Below are 15423 nucleotides of genomic sequence, written 5' to 3' on the forward strand. Positions count from 1 at the left end.
AGGGTGAACTGTAATATATAGCCTCTAAGATATTCTATAGATATTCTAAGATATTCTCTACAGGCTGCTTTTAAAAGTATGTAAGCTCCAGAATCCAGAATCCCTTCATCCAGATCAGCTCAAGGATAAAGCACTTGAGTAAATCCTTACGGGCTTCCCAGGTGGTACAGTGGTAAACGAATCCACTTGCCAACACAGGAGAGAAAAGAGATGCAGTTTGATCTGATCCCTAGGAAAGGAAGATTCCCTAGAGAAGGAAGTGGCATCTGACTCCAATATTCTAGCCTAGAAAATTCCATGGACAGAGGAGCCTGGTAGGCTACAGTAGAATTGGGAGTGACTGAGCACACACAAGATATTCTATGCTTTTTATTCTGAACCTTAGAGTAGTATGTATCTATAACTAAGTTCCCCCCCATTTCAATTTTGTCTTTGATATTTTCTATCTTAAGACTTAAATCTTTTCTTCAGCTTGGGAAATGTTCTTTAGTTTCTCTCTCTCATCTTCTTTTCTTCTTTGTTAATTTCTTCCTTTTCATTCTTTTTCTTCTAACCCTCTGGGGATGAGATGCTCTATTTTCTGAAAATAGTGTCTTTTGATTTGATTCCTATTTTTTTTTTTTTTTTTTTGGTTTTGCTCTGTAGTCCAGAAATTTGATTTTATCTTATATGGTACTATTTATTCTATAGATTCACCTTATTAAATTTTTATTTTGGCAGTGACATTTTAACTGTTACTTGCTCATACACTGACTCTTTCATATAATCCTATTTTCTTTCTTTTTATTTTTCTAGTTACAGTAACTTCCAAACACTGTAAAAGTGTTATAAATCTTACAATCTTTTACTTCTTGCATTATATCCCTTTCTATGGACTTAACTGTTCTGTTTATTCACTGTGGTCTTTTTCTTTTCTGTTGTCAATCTTCCATAACAGATAATCTTAATCATCTGTTTATTCTTGCTTAAGCAATAAATGGAATATCTTGACTTTCATAAATGAAATGTCTAGGAGTGAGTACGATCTCTCTATTCTATTTCTAATCTCCTTTTCTTATAGGTTCTTTTTATTTCCAGACAACAGTCTTCCAGTACAGAGATGGCTACAACTACTCCAGGCCAATAATACTATCTTCAACTCCAAAACACTAGCTTTACTTTTGAAAACTTTAGCAAATGCCCTAGAAAATACTCTTTAGTCTGACTTAGGTCATACATTCTAAGTCCATTTTTGAAGAATTACCAAGGAAATAAATGTTAGTTATAACACATTTCAATCTTAAACATAATATTCTTTTTTAAAATAGACCCCTCACTCTTAGTTCAAAATCTTTTATATATATATATATATTTCCTCCCAAAGCCTTGGGTCATATGAAGTCAATCACTATTTCCAATGACATTTGAAAGGAAAATTCTTCATTTTAAAAATTGCTCTTTGCCATGTAACTAAAGGCTTCACAATTCTGCTTTCTGATATACTATGAAATCATAAGGAAGACTCTCACTTTATTAGAATAAATACCAAGAGATTGGACAGCTGTCTTGATGGAGCACAAATGAAAAGGGTGAGACCCTGTGAAAATGTTACTTTTTTTTATATCTTCTAATTTGTAAGTTCATTTCTGAACATATATGGAATATTAGTGCAAATATAGAACACAAAGTCTTAAGAAGCTACTATTTTTTACTATGATTATTTCATAAACCCAAATTATAGGGTTTAGATCAAGTGTTGTAAATTTTGAAAGATTGTGTGTTAATATATTGCCTCAAAGATAGGTTTTTCTGTACAATCTCTTCCTTGTACTACCAAATCTATGAATTATCCAAAACACCAATACTTATAGGTTAAATTCTATTAATATGGAGAGAAGGACTAACCTATTGGAAAGCAGAATATCTTAAGTACAAAGAGATCACTACCAACCAGTAAGAAGTAGAATAAAGAATCATAAAGATCAGCAGGAACCTGGGACAATTGCATTGAAGACATGTAACCTGGAGATGAAAAAGCCTGTTTCAGAAAAAGATCAAATCACTAACAACAGAGAGAAAAACTGCAAAAGGAAAATTTTGGGACGTGATCATAGAAATAACTCTCTAGATTTTGGTACCAAATGTCTCAGAAATTAAAGTTTTACAAAAAGTGGAAAAAAAAAAATTTAAGTTCCCTGTTGTTGGAATGAACTTGTTGAAATTTTGTTGCATCATTCCCACAACACTTTGGACACGTCATGGAGGGTTTCTTCAGAGGCTCAATCTGTTCCACAGTGAAAAGTTCTTTAGTGGAAACAGGGAGAAGAAAGTATTTTGTTATGTAATGTGCTATGCTTGATTTGGAAAACTTCACAGGTCTTGAAGTATCTATTGTGTATATACAGGTTAAGAAAGCTACAAAGGGACACACTCTATGTAACTGAACTTCATGCTAATTCAGTTTCCACCTGTGACATGGGGCCAACATTGCACTTTCTGAAGTACAGGCTAGAAGATGGATGTAATAAGAGTAGAAGATATCTTGATACGACACATTTAACAGACTTCTCTGGATTACTGAGAGAGTTGTGCACACCTCTATTAGTAATATATAGCAATATTGAATTTTGCTAATTGTGAGAGTGAGTGACTTACAGCACAAGGCTGATGGATAGAAAGGAACTTTAGCTAGTGAGTGAGATGACCACTTGATATGTGAGATGATCCACATTCATTGTGAATTTGAGCTCTTGTCTAATATTTATAGTTTATAAAATTCTACTGAAGGGCTATGAAACTACGTTTTATATGCAAAAATGACGCTGAAAGAAATCCAGCTGCCAGTGGTGGAAAGTATGCTAGTCACTCAGTCATGTCTGAGTCTTTGCAACCTTATGAAATGTAGTCCACCTGGTTCCTCTGTCCGTGGGATTCTCCAGGCAAGAATGGAGTGGGTAGCCATTCCCTTCTCCAGGGGAGCTTCCCAACCCAGGGACTGAACCCAGTTCTCCTGCATTCCAGGAAGATTCTTTACCATCTGAGCCATCAGGGAGATTCATTAAAAGTATTAATGTTCTTATCCATAAATTAACATTTTGGATAAATTCAAAGCAGATTGCTGAATTATATGGTGGCTTGGAAATCTGAAATTGTCAAGTCCATTGTTAGTTCTATGTGGAGACATGAAAAAGTGATTTGTGAATCTGATTTGGCAAATTTTCTAAATAGTCCAAAATTTGTTCTTATTGTGAAAGATGAAACTTCAGTAAAATCTGAAAAACCAATTAACTCCTAACTAACTTTAGAAGGAAATGTGCTTTTGGAGACAGGTATTTTAATAGCTGTATAAATAAACCATTGTCCCATATAACAGATGCATTAAAAACCCAAAGGTATCACTGGCATTTTCCAGTTATACTCGATTGTATTTGAAAGAACAAAATATATGCTTAGAGCTATTCCTGAATTTGAGAAGGTCTTAGAAAGCATTTTGCCAGAATATGAAAGCTTTACTATATTTCACTCATAATTATCAGAAAGAATTCATGGTGGAGTGGAAATAAGACATGATTGGAAGCCAGGAAATCTGGATTCCAGCCTTGATATTGGTACCAGATAGATGTGTGATTTTGTTCAGGGCATTTCACCTTTCCCAGGTTACAGCCTTTCTATTTTAACTACAGGGGTGAGGGGTGGAGTAGTAAACTCAAGAGGGCCCCTTCTAACTCTTAGCTACCAAGCTTCCTCTGATGTTCTTTGGCCAAAAAAGACATACCAGTGTCTCAAAGTATCTGCAAATGATTATAAGTCACTTCAGCTGGTCCTCACTTTCCAAGCTGGCAGCACTACAACTTAAAAAAAAAAAAGCCTTTCTGCCATGAGATGAGTAAGCGATTGGGATCTGTCTACTCCTGGCTCTTCTTCCCTGCCACACACCCTCAGAGTGAGTGGGATGCGCCTGCCAAGCCAAACATGATGAAACTGTGGATTTGAACATTAGACTAAAACAGGAAAAAAGTTAAATGCTATGACAACTGTCTGTGGATCCATCTATGCTTCAACTATGATTTCAATGATAGTATCCTGTCATTTAAATCCATTGTGATGTTCAAATATTTCTGCAGTGTCCTCTCTTCTCTGTCAGCAATTTATCCTTGAGAATAGCATTTGTGGCATTAATATCTGTGAAGAAATGTAAGGGGCGGGGGAAACAACGGTTTTCATCATACCAGTCACTGATGTTCTGTATTCATCTGTGCCTTTTGTGAGAGAGAATTAAAGAGGAATGAGGCATCTAGAATTGGTGTGAACCCCTCACCTTCACTTATAATTGTAAGAGTGATGTGAAAGTCAAGTTCCATTATATATTTAGTTTTATAGGGCAGAGATTTTTATAATGTTCCTTGATAGATGAACACTGAAATAGGCTGCAGCTTGGAGTCAGGCTTCAGGGTCGGTCCAGATGGGAGCCTCTGAACCTTGCCTGCCTCCACTGAGCAGACTCCAGACTCTCTACTCCCAGTCCACGTGGCAAACATAGGTCTTACCACCCATCAGTCCTTGATGTCATCTATCTACTTGTTTGCAAACATGATGGAGAGATCCTAGAGCATAGACGTGTCCATTTTTTTATACTTTAGAAACTAGAAGCCATCCGGCACCTAGCAGGCACTTAATAAATGCTTGTTGGATTAACCTGTGAGTAATGTTCCCTAGATGTTCGTTACATCCTCTGGAATTTCTTTGCTAGAAGTCCTGCAACAGACATGGCAGAACTTTGCCCAACAAATTAATTGCCCCAATTTAAGATGAATTGCAGAGAAGGCAATGGCACCCCACTCCAGTACTCTTGCTTGGAAAATCCCATGGATGGAGGAGCCTGGTGGGCTGCAGTCCATGGGGTCGCTAAGAGTCGGACACGACTGAGCGACTTCACTTTCACTTTTCCCTTTCATGCATTGGAGAAGGAAATGGCAACCCACTCCAGTGTTCTTGCCTGGAGAATCCCAGGGATGGGGGAGCCTGGTGGGCTGCCGTCTATGGGGTCACACAGAGAGAGTCGGACACGACTGAAGCGACTTAGCAGCAGCAGCAGCAGCAAGATGAATTGAGGTTGCTTTTTTGAAAATGAGAAAAATTTTATTCTAGCTAATATCTATGGTGGCTAATATTCAGGTAGAGCTTAATTCATGCCAAGCTATGTCCTAAATTCTTTATGTATATTAACTTAGTCCTTACTCAACCTCCTGAAAGTTGTCATTGTCATTATTATTCCCATTTATGGAAGAAGAAACTGAGGCAAAGAGAGGGAAAGTAACTTCAGCAAAGTTTTACAAGCATTGGCAGAGCTGGAAATCAAAGTCACATAGACTTGTTACAATGCTCACATTCTTCAGCATTTATGCTATGGTTCTTGGGAGCTATATTCCATAGTCGGCTGGAACCATAATTTTTGAATTAATAAAACTAATTTAGTTCATTAGAAATGAAATATATCATTCAGAGGAATTCTTAATCAGATATACAGGTTTAAAATATTCCCTTTAGTCTTGTTTCTACTATTTAAAAGAAAGAACTGTATAGGATAAATGTAAAGGATTGCCCCATTTAGAAAGAGAATTGACTTTGCAAAAAATCTTTTGCCATCAACTTTGCCTTGCAAATCTGAGGAAGTGGACTCTCTTAGCTCTCACCCATAGTTCTACTGTAGCTGTTTGTTAAACCAATGAGCAAACTCAAGAAACCTTTACAGATTCTCATATGGCTGGCCACATGTGAGTTTTGTTTTCCATGGTGCCTTTACTGACCTTCCAGTACTGTGCTGGCTGTCTGAGGATCCTTGTGAAAATGAGAATGAAATTGTGATTATGTAGATTTCTGTGATCCAAAGATTGAAAGTAATCTAGGCAGTCTTAAAGACTATAACCCACACAAACAGACTGCTGCCTTGCATTTCATCAGGGGAATAAATATATTATGAATGTAAGGCTGCCGTAAGAAATAGAAAAGAAAGGGAAAAAAGGCTAAAAAGTAGACACATGCTTGGCATTAGGCCCTGTATTGTAAAACACATTTTGAATCTGCTGTGTCCATAAATCATTACAGTACCAGGCAAATAATAAATATGCATTTGTAGGGGGAAAAATATCAGTGTTAATAAATCTGTCAGACTTGAGGGAGACATTCCCTAAATTGTCAGAGGATTTCCTGTTGCTTCAAATTCAGCTTCTCTTTGATAAACTGATTTTTGTAAACGAGTATCTGAGGATCTGACAGGATCTCTAGCAGTTTTACATCAAATTCCTTTTCTTGAATGAGTTACATTTACACTACTTTTTGTGTTTTTTTTTTTTTTTTGTCTTTGAGAAAATAATCACTTAAGGTATATTTGGTATATATATAATAATTATTAGGAAATGGAAATTTGAATTACTAATTCAGAAAGTTTTACATTAAATTCCCATAGATATTGTATTTCATGTAGAAACTGTGCTGGAAAATAATCAACTGTGATTACATTATTTCTCCACTATTGGTGAGTATTTGGAGTTTAAAAAAATTGGACTAGCACCTGTACTGAAAATGGCTTTTACAGAGGGTAATGTATTTTTAAACTACTAAACTTAAACATATTATCTGATAATAATTTATTTAAATTACTGTATCTGAAATAATCTTTTAATATAGATTATGCTTACGGTGATGAAATTAAGATATATTTGAGTATAGTAGAATGATTTTCAGAAAATCTGAAAACCTACTAGAGTCTCATTTCAGAAAATTTGGGACTACTGCAGAAGTAGGAACTATATTTGTCCCATGTCATACAAATCAACTGATACTTTTGAAACATCTTGCTTATTTACCTTTTGGCATTATTTTTCACCCCATTGATTTATTGCTCCCTCTTGTTGAATGGATTTATAGTACAATTTCTTAGTGGTTTTTCTCTGATTTCTCTGGCTGTGTCTTCTGAGTCTTTTTTGCTATCCCTTTCTAATCAACCCATAATTGTTGATGTTCTTCTATATTCACAGCCCAGATATCTCTCCTGAGCTGGCTTTTTTTTTTTTTTTTTTTTTTACATATATTTAACTCAACATCTCCATTTGAATGATTATCATTTTCCACTTTCCAAAATAAAAGCAGGCCATAATATCCATGTTCCTGGGCCAATGTTTCCTACATTCAACGATTACACCAATGGCCATCCCACTGCTTAAACCAGAAATGAGGAAGTCATTCTTTTTTATTTATTTTATCTCTTCCGATCAATCATCAAAAGCTATAATATTTTACCTTTCAAATAGTCCCATACCACTCTCATTTACTTTATTTTCTCTATGTTTTCCTCTCAGGCTAGAAGCAGAATCCAGAATAATACTAAGAGTATTGCTTATAATATTAATACTTATAATCTTATAATTGCATCATACTTCCTATCTCTGTTCATCCTGGTCACCACCAGATGCTGGATCTTTCCAGGTAAGATGTTATCATTCTAATTTCTACTCCATGCTTGCTATCCACTCATCCTACCTAAGCACCCCGCAACCTTCTTCACAAACCTCCTGCAACAACTACTGGATTACCCACTATGATCAGAGAGCTCCCCAGGACCTTTCACCTCCTCTTGGCATTTTCTTCTCTCCTCCTTGCCTTTTGTGAACTCCAGATGTCTACTGGCATAACTTTCTTCTATTCTTAGCTTGAAGTTGTTTCATTTTTCATTCCCTACCAGTTTGAGGCATACTACTCAGAATTTCTCAGTTTCTATTATTCCTTACAATCCATGACTTAAACTTCATTTTTTTTTCAGATTTATTCCTCTTGGTAAATTGCTTCATCATTCTCATTCCCACTGTCATCAAACAGTCTTTTTTGTTTTTCACCCAGCTCATTCACTTAACACCAAAGCTTAGCTAACAGTTTTTCTATTGATATCACTTTTCTTTTAAACTTCAAATGTCTAAATGCTCTCCCTAAATCTTTCAGTTTTCTGCTCTTCTCTTTCCCAATGACCTTTCATTCATTCTACTGCTGCCATTCCCTCTTATCATAATACAAATAAACCATATTATCACTAGAAAATTTAAATAAATAAAGCAATCCACTGTAAGATCAACAATTTCATTCTTATAGCTTTTCTATCAAATATTTCTATGTCTACAAATATCTGACCTCATTGAGACCCCCAATGTGTTAACTCCACCAGTTTTTCAATATCCATCTGCTTCCTGAATCAGCCTAATTTCTTGGTCCATAAATAACATTTATCTTTTACAAATATTCTCAATTGGTTGTGTGACTCTTCCTCTATTTTATTCAGCTAGGAACACAGTAGGTCTGGATGAGCCTAACAACTTCCTTTCTGTATGTGAACTGACCTGCAATATTGCTATTGAGGAAATCACCCACCTGAGCCCAATGAGACTTTTCTGCACATTTTTGACATTTACATTTACAAATTTAACATGGTGAATTTAAGATTTTCTTTTTTGCACTCAGTGTAGCCCAATAATTTTGTCTCCAATAGACTGATTTCCCCACTACCTGAAACTATCTTATACCACTATCTTGGGGCAGAAATTAGTTAACTTTTATCTAAGCCATTTTCTTTTTCTCCTGGACTCACAAGCTGACTATATTCCTCTGCCTCCATTGTAATTGAAAGCAGTCAAGTTCCTGAGTTCTGGCCAATGGAATGTAGGCAGAAGATGTAGCCATCGCTTTGGGACCTGGCCCATAAGAATCTTCTACACACAATCCTTCTCTTTCTGCCGGCTGAATGGAAGAGCACAATGAGGACCTAGATGATGGTGAAGTCGCAGGTTGGAAAGAATCTATGTCATGAGTAACTGTCAGGAAGATAACTGGTCCATCATGAATATTCATGTGGGTTTTGTGTACACAATAAATAGGGATTTTTTTTTGTTTGTTTTCTTTTGCTCTCAGTTGCTAAGAATTTGAGATTTGTTTTGTTATGTTTACTAGTATTTTTATTCTAATACAATATGCCTTCCTCCTACTGTATTTTCAGATAATATACAATTTTTGTTAAGAAAATTGAAACTATCAGAATCAAATTCTCTTCATTTTCCATCCCTAAACAATTGACTTACATTGTACCCATTTTTTCCTCTTCTCTTTTTCACAATGGAATCACTAGCCATCGTTGTTTCCAAGGACAATCACCCTGCTAGTGCTCTGGGTTCCATTATTTATAACGTCTTCAAGGAACCATAGTCCTTCTGTTAGTTATCTCCACCTCACCCTCAGCATCAATTTGCATCTATGTAGCATCTCTCACCGGAGAAGGCAATGGCAACCCACTCCAGTACTCTTGCCTGGGAATCCCATGGACGGAGGAGCCTGGTAGGCTACTGTCTATGGGGTCGGGAAGAGTCGGACACGACTGAGTGACTTCACTTTCACTTTTCACTTTCATGCACTTGAGGAGGAAATGGCAACCCACTCCAGTATTCTTGCCTGGAGAATCCCAGGGACGGGAGCCTGGTGAGCTGCCGTCTATGGGGTCGCACAGAGTCGGACACGACTGACGTAACTTAGCAGCAGCAGCATCTCTCACATCAACAAGAAACATTATATAGTTTCCTCTAATAAAATCCCTGTCTTAAGTCCACATTTTCTTCCAGTTACGGCATTTTCTCTGACTTAACCAAAATCTTTTCAAACACACTCCTACATTTACTCCTTCTACTACTTTACTTACATTCACGTTTTATAATTTTTGGACAGTAAAGTGGGGTGAGGGAGTCAGAACACAGCAGGAAAAAAAAAAAGAAGAAAGTAATCATTCACATGTCTACTACCCTTAATTAACTCTGATAAGCATTATGAAGGTATTTCATTTTTTTAATCACTTTATTGTTTTTCAAAATGATAAATACAAATTATAAAGTTTACACATTTTGCAGAAAAATTATAAAGATAAAAGATTTGAGAAAAAAACCTCCAAATACCACTTCCCTGAAATTATCTTCATTGATACAAAGCAAGTGCATATATCATTTATACATGTAAAAATGAATGATTCATATTTTATAAAAATGGAATTATATTGCATGTATTTTAAATAAAATATTTTACTTCATTTTAATTTTGCTATTAATATTTTATACTCTATAAACCTATGACTTCTTCTATAAAAATATTCTCAATGTTATTTACAATTAGTTTTTTGAATTTTTTGGTCTAATGTTTACCATTATTCATTTTATGCTTTTCTCTTCTTCATTGACATCTTTCTTTTAATTTTTTTGAATTTCTTTGTCAAACATTTTTTCCCTCCAAGAAGCATGTTTAGGTTGTAGATTCCCTGAGGTTTTTTTTTTTTTAATAATTTTATTTATTTATTTTTGGCTGTGCTGGGTCTTTGTTGCTACACAGGCTTTTCTCTAGTTGAGGTGAATGGGGGCTGCTCTCTACTTGTGGTGCTCAGGCTTCTCATTGCAGTGGCTTCTCTCATTGAGGAGTACAGTCTTTAGGGCACATGGGCTTCAGTAGCTGCAGCAGGCAGGCTCAGTGATTGTAGTTCCCAGGCTCCAGAGCACAGCCTCAGTGGATGTGGTGCACAGGCTTAGTTGCTCTGCAGCATGTGGGGTCTTCCTGGGTGAGGAATCAAACTCAGGTCTCCTGCATTGGCAGGCACATTCTTTACCACTGAGTTTCCAATACTTTGGCCACCTGGTGGGAAGAGACAACTCATTGGAAAAGAACCTGCTACTGGGAAAGACTGAGGGTAGGAGGAGAAGGGGGTAACCAAGGATGGGATGGTTAGATAGCATCACCAACTCAATGGACGTGAGTTTGAGCAAACTCTGGGAGATGGTGGAGAACAGGGAAGCCTGACGTGCTGCAGTCCATGGGGTCACAAAGAGTCAGGCATGACTGAGCACCTGAGCAACAGCGCAAGGAGAGCGCCCTGATATTTTTCACAGTTGAGAATATATCCCTGTTGCCTTTATACTTGGCTAATACTTTGGGGGTAATGTTTTTGGGTCACGCTTTTCTAAGACTGTTGTGGAAACTACTTCTTTGTCTTCTGGCTTTGAAGGTTGGTGAGTAGAACTTTGATGCAAGCCTGATTTTCTCCAATTGTAGGTGATTTGAGTTTCAAGTCTAGATATCCTAAAAAGACTTCTTTTAAAATACTACTTAAATATCTGACTTAGAAAATGCTTTGGTCTTGAAATTTCTGTATCAAATTATCCTTGAATAGGGTTCTCTTTCAAATTGTTGATTTAATGATTTCTTTATCTCAGGGGATTTCTCTGTTGAGTGTTTCTAGTTTAAGAGCAAAAATTATAGTTAGGTTCAGCTTATCTTTTTCTACCATCCACATCCAATTTTTTCATTCTGCTTCTTTAAGTTTTTTTAATCTGTGATTATTTCAAATCCTTCCTCTATGTCAGCAATTTTATTTTTAGTTGTGTCATTTTTGTTCCTTGCTAATTAATTTATTAATTTTATTACGGGGCTTTAATTCTCATTTCCTCTTACATTTGCAATTATTTTCAAACTATTTTTTATCTTATCATTTCATCTTGGAGCTTTTTATAGAAGCCACATTTCTCAATTTGTTCTACAATGTGAAGCAATTGAGAAGAATTTCCTTTTGTGCTTCAAGTAATAATTTCCTATTGGATAAGCCCCTTTTCTTTCTTCCCATGCTTTCTCTCTTAAGCTGTTTGCCATAGTATATTTGCTTGGTTGCCATGACAGTTAATTTTTTCTTTTTTATTCTTGGTTGCACCGATCTAGACACTCCATTTGCTTGGCTAATTGTGAAAGTAACTTGGCTATCTTCCTGCAGTATCAAGGCCAGGACCGCTTTATTTTCTCCCTGAGATGCAGTGTTAAGGCTGCATAATTGTTTCTGTCCAATTTCTGTGGGACAAGAAACAGTCAAAAGGGTAGAGATGGTGGTGTTACTTCCAACTGAATCTCTGCTTTTTTCTTTATGAATGTTTTATGTACACTACTAATGTTTACTCTTATTAGTTATAGGCAAGGGTAAATTGAGATTGAGTGAGTTTACAAAAATTTTAGAGCCCTTGTTAAGGAACATATGGCAAAATTATGAAAACAAAATTAGGTCCAAAGGACTCACATAAGTGAGGGAACCCTGAATCTTAAGCTTTATTATGTTAGTGAAAGTGCTAGTCGCTCAGTCGTGTCTGACTCTTTGAAACTCCATGGACAAAGCCTACCAGGCTCCTCTGCCCATGGAATTCTCCAGGCAATAATACTGGAGTGGGAATTCTCCAGGCAATAATACTGGAGTGGGTCGCCATTCCCTTTTCCAGGGCTTCTCCTTGACCCAGAGATTGAACTTGGGTCTCCTGCATTCCAGGCATTTTCATTACCAACTGAGCCACCAGGGAAATCCGAGTGGCTTACAGTCAATCTGCCTTAACTAGGTGCTGCCTGAATCCTTTATCCATGTCACTCAAAGTTATTTTTATTATGCAATGTGTAGTCCTGATACCTTTATTTCTATCAGAGTCATCTTCTCCATTTTCTTTCCCCGCTTTACAGACTCTACAGAAGTTTCCAGATACAGTTTCCTTTGTTTCACGATCAGAAGAAGAATAAGAGAACGTTCCACCTTTGGTGGCTTCACCGATATTTTGCCATATTGCTTGGGATTGTCTGTGCAAATGACAGTGTGTTTGAGTCAGGGTTCTCCAGAGAAACAGAACAAGTAAAATACATATATTGATATACATATGAGGAGATATGTTTGGGGAATTGGCTCACGTCATCATGGTAAACAAGAAGTCCTAAGATCTACTGTCTGTAAGCTGGAGAAGAAGGAAAGCCAGAAGAATAATTCAGTCTGAGTACAGAGGCCTGAAAAATGGTGAGTCAATGGTGTACCCAGAGTCTGGAGGCCTGAGAACCAGGAGCTCCCACGTCTAAGGTCATGGGAAGATGGACACCCCAGCTCAAGACTGGAATGACAATCCACCCCTCCTTTGACAGTTGTTCCCTCAAGGGATTGGGTGAGGTCCACCCACATTGGTGAAGGCCATCTTGTCTGTGCAATCTGCTGATTCAAATGCTAATCTCTTCCAGAAACACCCTCACAGACACACCCAGAAATACTGTTTTCCTAGCTCCCTGTGTACCCCTTCGCCCAATCAGGTTGGCACATAAAATTAACCATCACTGGGAGGGACAGGATCCAGGCCAAGCTCTATCTACTCTTGTGTAGAGTCCTATACACTTTCCCTTTCCCAGTTTCCTAACTTAAGTTATTATTGTTTGTTTACTATTTATAAATTTTATAACAGGTCTTACTCTAGGAAAGAAGAGACAGATTTTGTGAGAAACTTCTTAGGGTAAAATTCTCCATTCACTCCTTAATCCTTCCAAACTGCTCCCACCACTCCTCTGTTCGATCAGGGGGTACAGTAGCCTCCTTGTTGGTTAGAAAACAACAAAACAACTCCTTGAACCTGTCTTTCTCGATCTCCTGACATAATTTTCTAATATTATTTATTGACTTTATTTAAATATTTTCCCCCTCGGGTTTCCTGAAACAAACTGCTCCTAATTCACTGGCAAGGATTTTGCTATCTTTTGGCTGAATTCTTCTCCTTGACTTCTGAAGAGAAGTTACCTTCAGGGTACAGTCTGGAGCCATTTTCATTTCCTCCACACCTGTTCATCCCTGGCTTACATACCTGTTAGTTGAGCTAAGAGTTCCAAATTGATATCTGTAGCATGAACTTCTATTTTGAGCTCGAGAAACAAATACCTCTCTGCACTTATATATTTCACAGCTATCTGTAACTTAAGTGACCATAAGAGAATTTTACCTTTTCTCATCTCAGATCTCTACCTTGCATTCCACATGATTGTATATTTTATTAAACCTGACAAACAATTCATATTCTTGCTCATCTATACACTGTTGAAAATAAAGCAGATGTGCAAAAGATACATGTGTACATAATGTATAATTTAATGACTATTAAATGGCTATTAAGAAAATAAACACATATGGACATGCTAGTGACCCTAATTAAAGAGATTAATATTAGTAACTTTGAAGCCCTTCTCAGATGCATCTCCTACCCAACTTCTCCATGTAATCACAATCATGATATTTCTTACGCTTACTGCATATATGTTGATGTCTGAATATAACTATATATATGTATGTTTATTGGAGAGGGAAATGGCAACCTACTCTACTTTCTTGCCTGGGGGATCCCATGGATGGAGGAACCTGGAGGGCTGCAGTCTTTGCCATCATAAAGGGCTGGACACAACTATAGCAACCTGAGCACACACACATATATGCTTATATGCATATGATTTGGCATGGAAGCACGTTCAGTTCAGTTCAGTCCCTCAGTCGTGTCCGACTCTTTGCGACCCCATGGACCGCAGCAAACCAGGCCTTCCTGTCCATCACCAACTCCTAGAGTTTACTCAAACTCATGTCCATTGAGTCAGTGATGCCATCCAACCATCTCATCCTCTGTCATCCCCTTCTCCTGCTGCCCTCAATCTTTCCCAGCATCAGGGTCTTTTCAAATGAGTCAGTTCTTCGCATCAGGTGGCCAAAGTTTTGGAGTTTCAGCTTCAACATCAGTCTTTCCAATGAACGCTCAGGACTGATCTCCTTTAGGATGGACTGGTTGGATCTCCTTGCAGTCCAAGGGACTCTCAAGAGTCTTCTCCAACACCACAATGCAAAAGCATTAATTCTTCAGTGCTCAGCTTTCTTTATAGTCCAACTCTCACGTCCATACATGACTACTGGAAAAATCATAGCCTTGACTAGATGGATATTTGTTGGCAAAGTAATGTCTCTACTTTTGAATATGCTATCTAGGTTGGTTGTAACTTTCCTTCCAAGGAGAAGCATCTTTTAATTTCATGGCTGCAGTCACCATCTGCAGTGCTTTTGGAGCCCCCAAAAATAAAGTCAGCCACTGTTTCCACTGTTTCCCCATCTATTTGCCATGAAGTGATGGGACCAGAATTGACATGAAGTGATGGGACCAGAAAACATTCTTAGTTTTCTGAATGTTGAGTTTTAAGCCAAATTTTTTACTCTCCTCTTTCACTTTCATCAAGAGGCTTTTTAGTTCCTCTTCACTTTCTGCCATAAGGGTGGTGTCATCTGCATATCTGAGGTGACTGATATTTCTCCCAGCAATCTTGATTCCAGCTTGTGCTTCTTCCAGCCCAGCATTTCTCATGATGTACTCTGCATATAAGTTAAATAAGCAGGGTGACAATATACAGCCTTGACATACTCATTTTCCTATTTGGAACCAGTCTGTTGTTCCATGTCCAGTTCTAACTGTTGCTTCTTGACCTGCATACAGGTTTCTCAAGAAGCAGATCAGATGGTCTGGTATTCCCATCTCTTTCAGAATTTTCCACAGTTTATTGTGATCC

General features: G+C 37.3%; 1 long non-coding RNA gene across 2 annotated transcripts in view; it reads left to right on the top strand.

Moving 5' to 3' along the window:
• The window catches only part of LOC129658508 (uncharacterized), a 55457-nt gene that overhangs the window by 16453 nt on the left and 23581 nt on the right, over positions 1-15423 (top strand). The window contains exons 3-4 of one of the 2 annotated variants that reach the window (XR_008717376.1): positions 7338-7464; positions 8654-8810. This is a non-coding gene — a long non-coding RNA (uncharacterized LOC129658508). The remainder of the gene's footprint in view (positions 1-7337; positions 7465-8653; positions 8811-15423) is intronic. The other variant, XR_008717377.1, reaches the window with a different exon arrangement.

This window comes from Bubalus kerabau, chromosome 8, assembly GCF_029407905.1.
Source record: "Bubalus kerabau isolate K-KA32 ecotype Philippines breed swamp buffalo chromosome 8, PCC_UOA_SB_1v2, whole genome shotgun sequence".
Lineage (NCBI taxonomy): Eukaryota > Metazoa > Chordata > Mammalia > Artiodactyla > Bovidae > Bubalus > Bubalus kerabau.